Source organism: Triturus cristatus, chromosome 9, assembly GCF_964204655.1.
Source record: "Triturus cristatus chromosome 9, aTriCri1.1, whole genome shotgun sequence".
Lineage (NCBI taxonomy): Eukaryota > Metazoa > Chordata > Amphibia > Caudata > Salamandridae > Triturus > Triturus cristatus.
In genome coordinates this window covers 183,039,431-183,051,850 of record NC_140592.1, presented here as the reverse complement: position 1 = coordinate 183,051,850, position 12,420 = coordinate 183,039,431, and the positions used below count along the sequence as shown (strand labels likewise).

Genomic DNA, 12,420 nt, shown 5'->3' with positions numbered 1-12,420 from the left:
GATGGGGTGGAAGAGACTATTTTGTTCACCACTTTGATGTCCTGGATGTTCTTGGGGCTTTTTAGGTTTCAGAATTGTTTGGGATAAAGAGTATTAGTAGTTTGATATGGGAAGACATCGCAAGTCTGAGAAGAAGCATGGAGCTGCGCTTGTGCAATTCAAAGGCGAACCAGTGATCAAAGCAGAAGACAGTGGTCTTACAGGAACTCCCTGTACAAGGCTTGTGTCTGGTGCGTTGGGGTAAGAAACTGAGGAGCAGCTCTGGAAGTGCCAGAGGTGGGGTTTTCCGACCTGCTAACAGGATACTGGTGACACCTTTCCAGTTGCTGGCAGTATTGCACAAGGCCCTGTCACATGCTGGGGAAGCCCCAAGGGAACACGCCACTCCTTCCACAGAGGGGGCTAGAAGGGATGGGACAGGGATTGGATCATTAGTTCTGGATGGTCTTCTGACTGTTTCCGTTGCTACGTGTGGTTAGAAGGGAGGTATTGTTGACTGCTACCTTTGATATTCTGCATTGCTCACATATGTTATCTTTCCATATGCCGTGGCAGGTCTGGAGGCTGTTGAGCTGTCTATTTGGATGTGGGCCACTCATTTCTCAAGGGGGCGGAGCAGCACAAAGCACAGAGAGGTCAAGGCGCTAATCTAGGCCTCAACAAAAGCTTGTTTAAGGTCACCTGGCATGGTAAAGGAGGTATGAGATGGTGAGAATTGTTGCACTGGTTTAATAAGTTGTTGCGAAGGCATAGATGTCTGAAAGTTTTAGCTATTCATCTAGGTGAAAATGACATGGTCATCTGCAAAGGGTTATCATTGCTGAAAGAGATGAAAAATTAAATGAGGGAAATAAAGCAGCAATGGGCGGGATGTCATGTCTTGTGGACAAAATGTGTTCCGAAGAGGGATTCGAGGGCGGTGAAGAAGCCCGCTTTGATTGATAAGGCCAGATGTAAAATTTATAGAGAGATGCATTTTGTTCTGCAGAGATGAAGGTTTGGGGAGGGTTGAGCACCCTGACGAGTTATGATGCAGCTAAATGTTTTCGGGGGTATGGAATTCACTTGTCTCACTATGGTATGGAGTTATACCTGTTGTATTTGAAGGAGGTTCTAGTTAAAACACTGAATATTTGCAAATGAGGCAGTGAAGCCTCGATGAAAGGGGTGAGAAAAGTCAAGGGTAGGCCTTTTTTGAGTGGCAGTTGGCTGATAAGTTGGAATGGTTCTAGTCACAGTGTATTGTTGTTTTCAGAGGTGAATCAGGAGAAATGGGGAGGGTCAACAAAGTTACACCGCGATGAAGCAGGAAATTGAAAGTTATGCTGTCGGAAATGAAGATTGTTGGATGTTAATAGATGTGGTTTAAGTGATAGGAGAGTTAAAGGACAACATTTCAATAGCAGGGTAGGAGTTAGACTTCTGTTGGATAAATATGTGAGGTGGCAGGTATCTTAGGGGTGGGGGGTCAGTGACCGTGGCTGGATTTGTTGTATATTGATGGTTAGTTTTGAACTACAAAAGCCTAGGGTTTGTATGCGATGTGCACCTGTTTTCAATAAAGTGGCCTTGCTTGCACAAAAATGTGTATATGGTATGTACTGCTCCCCTTTCACCCAAAGACAGAGTTCCTTTAAAAGGTCATGGGACTCGAAGGAGTCTTGCAATACCCTTTTAACATATGGAAGAAGGTATTTTATTCCTTAAGATACAGGATCATTAAACAATTAAAATCGATAGTATGGTTGCAGGTATGAAGAATAAAAGTTAGATATATAGTGTAAAAGTTTACTCACCAAAAAGCAGTTAGTAACTTGTTGCAAAAAGATATTAAAATCATTTTAATGTGAGATTAAAAATGATGTAGCTAGAATATGCCAAACCATGCAGAGATATCGTATAGCATCCAAAAATAAGCATTTTGCAATACATATCTCCGTTCTTCTGATCACTGTTCCATTAAAAAATCAAAATCAGTAGAATGAAAATATTGTTCTAGGTTTCCTTGTTTAAACTGCATTTTCAAATATGCACCATAACCTGCATTTCACCTTGACTCCTGGCAGAAGGCATTATGAAGTCACAAGTCAACTGTAATAAATTCAGTTCCGTGGAGTTGAGCGGCTATGTCATTGACGAGAAACATCACAAATGAACAGTAATAAGTAAATCAGAGAGAGAGTTTTATACAGAGATTGCTTGTTTCCATTTATTACACATACCTATCTATTTCTATGTTGGAAAATTCAACCAAATCTTCATTTGATGAACATTGGCTTGCAACTCGCGCTTTCTTGATTAGACTCCAAACTCCTTTTTTTAGAATTTACGTTTTTCATCTGTTTTGCTCTACCTTGTCTGACATTCTTAAATAGCCATAAGGAGACATTCAGTTGTACATAAAAACTATAAATAAATAAACAACATAATAAATACACTTAGGGACTGATTACATCTTTGGCGATGTGGCCTCGGGTCCACCCCGCGCTGCCCCACCAAAGCCATGGTAACGCCGCATGCCAGATTAGGCGTTTCCTCCTGTCTGGTGGGCTCTTTTTTTGGGCATTCTCATAGCTATGCCTCTAAAAATGGGCACCTCGATGTGAACTCCAAAAACAACCCCACTGTGTGCATCCACATTTCGCAGAGGCACAAGGGGGCCATGTAAGTTTCCCCTTGTTTCCTCTACGCCACGGTTTTCATGGCGGGGGAACCACCATAAAAACCAAAGTGGAGAGGAAACTTGTAATATGCTTGTCGGGACCACAGTGGTCCCACCAAGCATATTACTGCCTCTTGACAGTCGCAGCACTGCCAGAGAACGGCAGTTCCCTGGTGGCTGCGGTGGGCAATGGCGGTCCAACCGCCCATGTTGAAATTGTGCAGTTGGGAGACTGCCACGCTGCGCCTCCACGACTCTGATGGTCCGAGTACCGCCAGACATGTAATTAAGTCCATAGTGCTTTTATTCTTCAGCAATGTAATGTGTGTAGAAAACAATCACTTTTGGTTAACAAAATGTTTAATTACCTCCAAAACGTCCTTTTCTGGATCCCTTGCTGCAACCCGGTATATTGGTGTGCCAACAGGAATATTTTCTGGAATATAAACCTCAGCCCCTGCAACAAAAATAATCATGTTTAAACTGCATGTTTTCATGCCAGTTTTTAAATATCTTTGAGAATGGTATATCTTTGAGAGTTTGAAGGGGTTCAATCTCTCCTAAAATCTCACACCAAGATGACAAAATTGCATTCTTAAACTGCTCCCTCACATTGATACAAGCAGTAAGGTAATTATCTTATTAGAGGAGCTTTGCATGCTGAACAAACACAATAACAAACATACTTTTACCATTTTCCTACATGTGTAATAGAAAATGGGGCAAAATAAATTTGCACTAGGGAAAGGCACTGGCCAGGAAGATTTCACACTATCTATGAAGTTTTTATGTGACAAATGTCTGTTGGCAGGCCTATTGTTTCCAATACATATCTTAGACTAAGAGTGGGTGTTGAGTCAGTCCCTTGCTCATAATTAGATGGCTTTGTTGCTCATTTTTAGCTTTTGCTCTTCATGGCTCTCTGACATATACTAGCCTTTGTACCATCCAGGAGCCTTTTGGTCTCACAGTGTTCTGAATGGTTGACTTGTAGCAACCACTGCAGCCTTTAGCGGACTAATTTTTTTAGGCTGAGCCTAGAGTCAGCGTGGATGCACTGCTCTGCGAGACTTGTTGTAGTGGAGTAGGGAATAGAAGCCCCGCCCACTCTCTGCCCATTTTTTTCCATTGGCTTGTGTCATTGCCCTTCCTAAATGCTGGCTTCAGATTCGTAAATAGGCTTGTTAGTTCCTCCTTAATACAGCCTCGTCTTCATTTGTCACCTCTCATCACGCATGACCTTTTTATTTCGGTTGTTACACGGTACCTGTTATTTAGTCTTTAAGCACTATTTTCTTTATTGAGTTTCTCTTACTGCAGGTACAACATACTTTGGTGCCTTCTTTACAACCCCGCCCTCCCTCCCGTTGTGTGTGCCTTCTTCCCCCCTCCCGTTGTTCGTGATGCCTACCATTTGCAATATGCAATAGATCTCGCATTTACGCCAGTCTGAGCTATTACCATTGTAAATGATATTGCCTTTTATTTATGTTTTGGTTTTTAAAACATAAATAAAGCGCATTGTCATTTACAATGCCAATAGCTTAAACTTGCTTAAATGTGAGACCTTTTGCATTGCAAATGCTTTTTCTTTCTATAACAGCACTTCATGCGAGCATGTGTGTTTCCTTTCTCTCTCTTCAGCCTCTTCTCTATTTAATTTTTCTAATGAGTGCAAGGAAACTGCAACATGTTACCCGACGCCTGAGTGATTTATTATTAATCTCCTGCTCTCCGACCCACCACCAGTCCAGTCCCATTTTGTAACTGGACATATGGAAAGGGAAATGAAATGAATTTAAATGAATAGTTTATTGATAGATTACAATGTAAAATGCAGATAGCAATGCTTTAAATATTCTACCTGCTAAATGTAAAAGCATTTCTTAAAAGACTCTATTAATATGGTTAGAATTCAAACCGATCTGCTTTCAGTTAAACCTTTTTTAAAGGGTTATATACAAGCAGCACTGTGGCAAGACCTTTCCAGGTGGAGTTCTTCTTTGCTAATGTCCTGCAGATACTTGGTAAGTGAACTGAGTTTGGTCCCACGCTGCCAGCATGAGCCAGTTATGGGTCCATGCTTCAGGATGACTTTGCAATAGTGGTTCATTTGAAAAATATGCTAGGATCAAAAGAGTGAGTTCCATTGGGATTACTTGAGGTAGATAATGGTATCTGTGTCCGATTGGACTTAAGACATGTCTGGCTGTGGAGGTTGGAGTTAGATTTCTCCAATAGGGTCTTTGTGAAATCCAGGAACTTCAGGACTTTTGTCAGATGCTGTACGACAGTTCCATGCAAACATTCTTCTAGGGCTGTGTGGGTGGATCTGACTCCTAGGCGAGTCAGGGGCGCAAGAGTTTCCTTCTGTGCTCTAAAAAATGTGGGCACAGGCATTATACATGTATTAATGATTCAAGGATAGTGCCACACTCCCTGCACCATGAGCAGGCTTCTCTAAACTTCTAGGGTTGAGCGGAGTTTAACAGAGGCAATAGACATCTGCATCTGATAAATTTGAGGCATGTCGAATGTTTCAGGTTGATAAATAGGGTTGTGGGAAAGGAGAGGTGAAAGATGACAAAAGTATCTGTGTCCTTGAAAGGTATGCTAAGGCCTAAAGTTGGATTTGAAGCAAAAGTTCTTTGCAGCTGTTCTGGCCATTGTTTTGAGTAGAGTGTAATCTAGTCTAGAGCACTACAGGGCCTTTAGGTGACGATTGTTCAAAATCTTCTCCAGATGCCTCATCCCATTGGTCTGATGCAGGGGTCTCCAACGAGTAGCTCAGGACTTACTGTTAGCTCAACTGCACCCTCAAAGTAGCTATCAGAGGTGTAGCCAAGCATCTCATTCAGAGAGTCTGTGCACGTTAAAGAAGGCAATTCTGAGAATCTCAAGACCCTTAGCGTGACATCCAGTCAAACCAATGACACACCTCATGGTACTCAGATACTCACTCTGTCAGCCTATGTAGTCAGTCTCAATCTAGCTTAGTACCAAGGAGATTGACATGTTGTAGACCCTGCTCTATCAGTCACACACTGTGTGTGAAGAATGGTCCATGAAAGAACAGTGACAGCAGTACCTGAGCAGTGACCGGTGCTGACCCACGAAGTGTCGGGCAACAGGAGCCAGAGTGAAAACAAATGTTATTTAGGTGCATGATCAGTCAAAGAGCAGAGAAGAACAGGGTACGGATGCAGAGCTGAGACAATTAAGACTCATGTGTACACATTTATGTGTGACTGCATGTGTGACATTGTGTCCCTCCATAATAAACAGTATCGCTCCCTGAAAGCTTTGTCTGATGGACAACAGAAGTATATGCTACCCCCACCTCCCATCATAACAGGTTAATCTTTGGCACAATTGTGTTCGTTCATGTCATAAAAGTGTGTATGGCATTATAATGTTTATCCTTGACCATTTTGGCCATTCTTGACTGGTCAACCGGAAGCCATCCCTGACAATGGAGGAGCGCATAAAAAATGGCAATGCCTGATAGTTGAAAGATAATTCAAGCTAAGTTGGCGAGACTTATTGGTGTGGTGTGGTTATGTCCTTTGTGCTGGAGGGCATGTGATGCTTTGGCTATTATTTCATTAATTTGGGAGAGTCATTTAATACAGATAGCATTTATCCTGGTGTTTCTTGTGGTAATCTCACCTGTATTGCTTGGCTGGTCACTACTGATAATCTTGCTTAGGTAGTTTCATGTCTGGTCACTATTTTACAGTGATAAAATATGTTAGTCGTGTGGACTTTCCTTGAGCGGAAGAAGCTCTCACTGCAAAAAGATTGGAGCCCCCTGATGGATGTTAGGAAAGGTTACTCATTCATTCCATATCAGGCTTTTGCGGGTTTCTTTCAGTGCCCTTGTCCGCCTTTAGCAAAAGCAGCCTCTCTAAGCTCTTATGGTGTAGCGAGACACCCAAATCAGAGAGCCATATAGGAGAGCTGGGACCACTTATGCCCTGAATATGTCGAAGATGCAAGAGCCTTTCAGACAGTTTAGTTGCTTACAGATAAGTTGTTACTGTTGTTTCTATAAGAAGGAGCTACAGGGAGACAAGGCTTTGCATTGGTGACCGAATTTCAAGTTGTCATCTAGCCAGACCCCTAAATAATAGTATGCTTCTGTTGTTGTTATTATTTGATTGTTGATGCTCCAAGTGTATCCGGTCTTGAGGGAGCTGAATTTCAAAATTTTAGTTTTTGACAAGTTTTGTTTTAATTTGGTCCTGATGTTGTAGGAATTGAGACCCTTTGGGGCCCTTTAAAGGCCAATCGGCGTTTGGCCGAGCAATATAATGTAATTGGCATACCGTAATAAAGCCACATACTGCCTGCTTAATCATGGCAGATAAGTCCTCATATCAGAAAGGGATGGTAATAGATCTGCAGTATTGAGTTTTGAAATGGATGGGGCTAATACACAGCCTTGCTTTAAGCCCCAGTTAGTCGGAATTTCCTTTGTATGAGTACAGCAGTCTTATTGCTTTAAGCCGTTTGGGGATGCCCCATGCTTGTAGTTTCACCAAGAGAATTCCACAATTCACTTTATCATATGCTACACTGTAGTCCAGGAAGCAGGCATACAAAGATGAAGTTTGATTTAGCGCCTTATTTGCAAGCAAGCTGATTAAGAAGATGTTTCAAAGGTTTCACAGCCTTACCTGAACTTGGCTTGGAATTTTGGGAACTTATTTTAATTGGAGGCACAGTCTTTTAAAAACAGTATCCTAACAAAAGCTTTTGCCTCAATATACAGCACGGTGATGGTTCTGGAATTTTGCGGTTCAATTCTTGGGCCCTTCTTGCGGATTGGCTGAAGAATTGAGCCTCGCGAGTTGTCAGGGATGGTGTTGTTGGATATAATGCTTGAATAAAAAGTTAGTTGCGGAGGGAGCCAACAAGATAAATCTGTATTAAAGACTGCCAAAGGGACCCAATTTGGGCCTGGTGAACCCTTTGGGCCTCATTTAGAAGGCCATTGCGCTGCTGGTACATATAGTGTGCCTGTCCATATCTACGTGGCCACGTAAGTCACCCAGAGTGACTTTTTATGGCCTTGTAAATATGGGCCCCTTTCATGCATTACTCTGTGTGAAAGGGGCATTCCATGGATGTGTCTGTGGGTGTTCCACCGCATCATCCATGGAACCTGACACATTAACAGATTTACAAAGTTTGGTAAAGCTGGGAATTTGTCAGAATCCTAAGCCTCCCCAGGGGAGGAGTAGGTGTGGCGAAACGAAGAGAAATACTTTTATTTTTCCTCATTTTCTCCTCTTTCTATGTGTGCTGCATTCTGCAGCATGCATAGAAGAAGGAAATGCCATCAATTATTGTTTTTGTGCAGGAAGGTGACCCTTCCTGCACAGAAACAATCATCCCCGCAATGCCGGCAGCCATGCAACATGACAGCCTCTGGCGTATAACTAGAAACTGGTACATTATATTGTTGTTAATATGACCCCATCCTTGTGCTTTTAAAATAACACAGCTTGGCACAGCAAAATGGCTTGCGGCGCCACGCGGAGTCATTTTTTAGTAAATGAGGCCCTTAGTTTTTGAGCCCATAAGCGCCATTGTCACTTTGTCATTACTGAAGCAAAGTGCAGAGTTTTGGATATATTGCTGCTTGGTTTCTGGCCAAGCACTAATAAGCCAGCTCGATCCTGATCTTGGAGTGTCAGTGAAAGAAAAGTATGCACAAGTATTTGTTGATTGGTGGTCATAGTAAAGATTTGACAGATAGACCTTCCACATTTGTTCATTAATGGAGTTAGCTTGGATCTCAGATAAAATTAGGCGATGAATTAGGGTCCAAACCATATCCTAGCTTCAAATTCAGATTTTGTTTTCCAACATTTGTCTTTGTAGATTTGTGTTCATTCTTGAATTTATCGTTGTGTTGCATTGCTTGCTCCTACATTACATGAGTACCTTCTCAATGTACTTATTGCTTTCCAAATGACCCTTAATTTTGCTGAGTACCAGGTAATGTATGTGAAATTTTTACGTTTTTCCTTGTTAACCTGGGGTGTCAGCTTATTTGTGGGCTCGAACTGAGCTGATGATCAACCATAGATTTTATAATTGTTGGACATCTAGAACTTTTCAGATCATTACATTCAGCTGAGAAAAGCTGGTGATGGGAGTATTGCATTCAGCTTGCTTCCATTGAGTGTATTTAGATAGGGAGTGTGCATTACATTTTATTTTGTGATGTTGATTCAAAGAATTTGCTGAGTAGATTGTTTTATTGGTGTTGTTGAGCTCCAGATTCCAGTCAATTTTCAGCACTTGAGGAAAATGGTGGCTTTTAACACTATTGACAATTTGAAATCATTCAATTGCTTCTAAAAGGAGTGGCGTGGCCAGGGTGTAATTCAGGATTGTGGTTGAGTGAGATGTTACATGAGTTGCCTTTGCAGGAATATCTGGATTGAAGTGGCCATTTAGGTTTATAATGCCCTGATCGAAAAATGATGACCAGAAGTATTTACCTTTGGTGACTCAGTTCGTGGTTGGAAGTTTCATTGATGAAATATAGTGCAAGTTGGTTAATATGTTGAAGACAAGAATTTGTAATGCTTCAGATGTCAATATCTCATAAAAATCTTCCATCACTAGCACCTCGTAATCAGCTAGCTTTGTTTTATTAACTCCGAGATTATGTAATAATATATTCTGAGTGAGTCTTTTCCCATTGGGGTCTGGAGGAATGTAAACATAGTAAAGAAGAACTCTTGACGTATTGTGAAAAGTTTTTGCAGTGAGCCAACCCAACAGATTTATATCATTTGTGAGTTTGCAAGCCTCTGACAAGTTCCATGAGACATTGTGAAACATTGAGCTGTAAATTGCACACTTTGTTTTCTTTTTTGCTTTTAATGTATTTAGTGGTCTAACATGACCAATTACCATGTTAAAACGGAAAATAAAAATAGCAACTTTGCTTTAGTATACATGGGTACTTATCAGCGGTCATGTTGGAATGGGTTTTCATTAAAAGAAGCTTTACCACATTTTAAAGCATGCATGTGTATGTGTGTAAACACGTGTTAACTTGAAAATAGAAGAAAGCATTAGAAAAGCCAAATTCTCTGCCTTCTAGAGCCACGACCTACTGACTTTGCCAATGCCTGTTAAATGTGTGATTTACTTGTATTTGATTGTAAGAAATTGGGTTACTGGTTGAGGGATGAAACCCTACTCACGTAGTAACCACAGTCCTTGTTAGGATGAAGTCCTAAGCATACCCCTAAATTACCCTGTCTCAACCCTCTGGTAACTTGGCACAGAGCAGTCAGGCTTAACTTAGAGGAAATATGTAAAGTATTTATGCAGCAATTCAAACAGTAATAAAGTGAAAACACAACACAAGAAAAATCCCACATCAATTTAGAAAAATAGAGTAAAATTTAGTAAACATGTTGACGACAAAACAACAAAAATCCAATCAGTAGAAACGGAATTATACAATTTTAAAGATGTAATTGACAATAGCGCCAAAAAGCACAAAGCGTCAACTGCGGATATCTGGTCGTGCGAGACTGAGTGAAAGTCACAAGTTCAGGGTGACTGTGATGGAGTGCGGGCCATATACAGGGACCAGGTTAGCCCCATTGAAAGAGTTACCTTCACAGTCCAACGCAAGGAATTCCGTTCAAAGTGAAAGGGACTGCGAGGAGCAGGGAGACCATCATGAATGACCGTTGAAGTAGTGCGAATTGCAGGCTGGGTGTCATGGACAGTCATTGATAGAGTTACGTGCTGGTGCTTCTCATTGGCGGTCTCAGCGAGCTGTCGATGCTGAAACTTGGATCCCCGGATCTTCGCGTTGGTGGTTGGTGCGGGCGGCAAGATTTTGACACCAACTGGCCCATTTGCATTCACAAAGAGCCCAAAAACTTTACGAGCATTGAACTGAGGACCTAAGAGGAACCACTTGGAGGTCAGGAATTCACTCTAGCAAAGGTCAGCAGGCACAGGCAGGTCCAGTAGCAGGTCCAGGCAGCAGGTCAGCGGGGCAATTGCAGGGAGACCAGGGGGCATCTTAAGTCCCTGTATCTCAGAACAAGAGGTCAGATGGCTGAACCTTGGAGTCACTTCAGCCTGGAATGAATGTTGATGGTCCAATCTTCCTTCTCAGCAGAGTAGCAGGGCAGCAGAATGGCAGTCCTTCTGGCAGCAAAGCTGCACACCCAGCTTTCTTCTGTATTATCCACAGGTCCAGGAGTGTAGGGAAGAGTTGATGTCTGAGGACCAATATTTATATCTGGTGCCTTCCTTGAAGTACTATAAACTTCTAGAGGAGTCCCTTGAATATGCACAGGTTTCCTGCCTCCTCTGTCCTGGTTCCAGACTAATGACAGCATATATGCAATCCTTTATGTGAAGGCAGGCCACGGTCTATTTGGGTGTCAGTAGAACTGTAACCATCTCCACCGTCCCATCCTACCAGTGACGACCCATCCAGGCACACCTTAGCTCTCTCTTGTGTGTGGCTGACTAGGAGGAATACACAAAGACCTACTACACCAAGCTGCTAGCACTAAATGGCTATGGCAGAAAAATGCCAACTTTCTAAAAGTAATACAACACACGGGGTTAGGCTCTTATCGTCAGTTAGGATGACCCACCTAAAAATCCACCAAACACACAGATGCCAACACTGACTCTCCTTTGTAATCTGCAATTAATCCAACAACGCTATAGTCAATAAAAGCAGTCACTATTTCATCTTTATACAACATCTAACCAACACTTTCATTTTTGTTTTTGGTCACACATACAAAAAACATATCCAGTTGATCAACAATATATTTTGTCCCTCCCACTAACAAAAAATTATAAACACTTCAGTGGATACAAACAAAATCAATTCACACAAATACATACATGAAAGAAATACTCAACACAAAAAAACATCAATACAAAACATCAATAAATCAGTTGTTATTTTACAAAGTCCAGAGCACTACCTAAAAGGAAATATATTTCAATACCCTGTTAAAACAAATTAACAAAATTCAGCTGCTCTCTGATTTTTTGGACAATGAGCCTCTGTCTACACCTGACTTCTTGCACCAGGTTCATATCTTTTTCTACACCAATTGTCTTTTACCTGGAATTTGAAGTCACTCAATCTTTAGAACATTTTTCAATTGTGACAGTAGGCCCACAACAATGCTCAATGTGTTTCGAACAGCGGACAGCGAGTAAACACCAGATGAGTGCTGGATACAACCATGCTGATTGTAAATGAATTCCTAAAATTGTTGAATTGCCGTGTTTAAAGTCATTCAGAGCTCGCGTGTGGTGGAATATACGGGATGTGTCCTCTTTATCCAGTGTAAGAATCCAAATGCAGCATTATTGCCTACGCTTCAAGCCATCTGAGGTTGTCATGAGTGGATATCAGTTCTACGTCCTCAGAAGAACCCGCAAAGGATGATATAGGGGGTTCGAAACGCGTTGAGCATTGTTGTGGGCCTACTGTCACAACTGAACAATGTTCTAAGTGTAGAGTGTCCTACTTTTTAAATACATTGCACTCTGCCATGTGGGCTCTTTAGGGCCTAAACTAGCAGTGACATACATGTATTAAAAAGGAAGGTTTCGGCCTGGCAAAAGGTTTATATTGCCAGGTCAAAATGGCAGTTTAGAACTGCACACACAGGCTGCAGTGGCAAGCCTGAGACAGGTTTGCAAGGCTACTTAACTGGGTGGCACAAGTTCTGCGG

General features: G+C 41.8%; 1 pseudogene across 1 annotated transcript in view; it reads right to left on the bottom strand.

The window, feature by feature from the left end:
- The window catches only part of LOC146797602 (cadherin-related family member 3-like), a 706,232-nt pseudogene that overhangs the window by 497,364 nt on the left and 196,448 nt on the right, over positions 1-12,420 (bottom strand). The window contains exons 4-5 of the transcript XR_014969047.1: positions 3,419-3,433; positions 3,031-3,119 (exon numbers count right to left, since the gene is read on the bottom strand). The product of XR_014969047.1 is annotated as a cadherin-related family member 3-like (transcript). The remainder of the gene's footprint in view (positions 1-3,030; positions 3,120-3,418; positions 3,434-12,420) is intronic.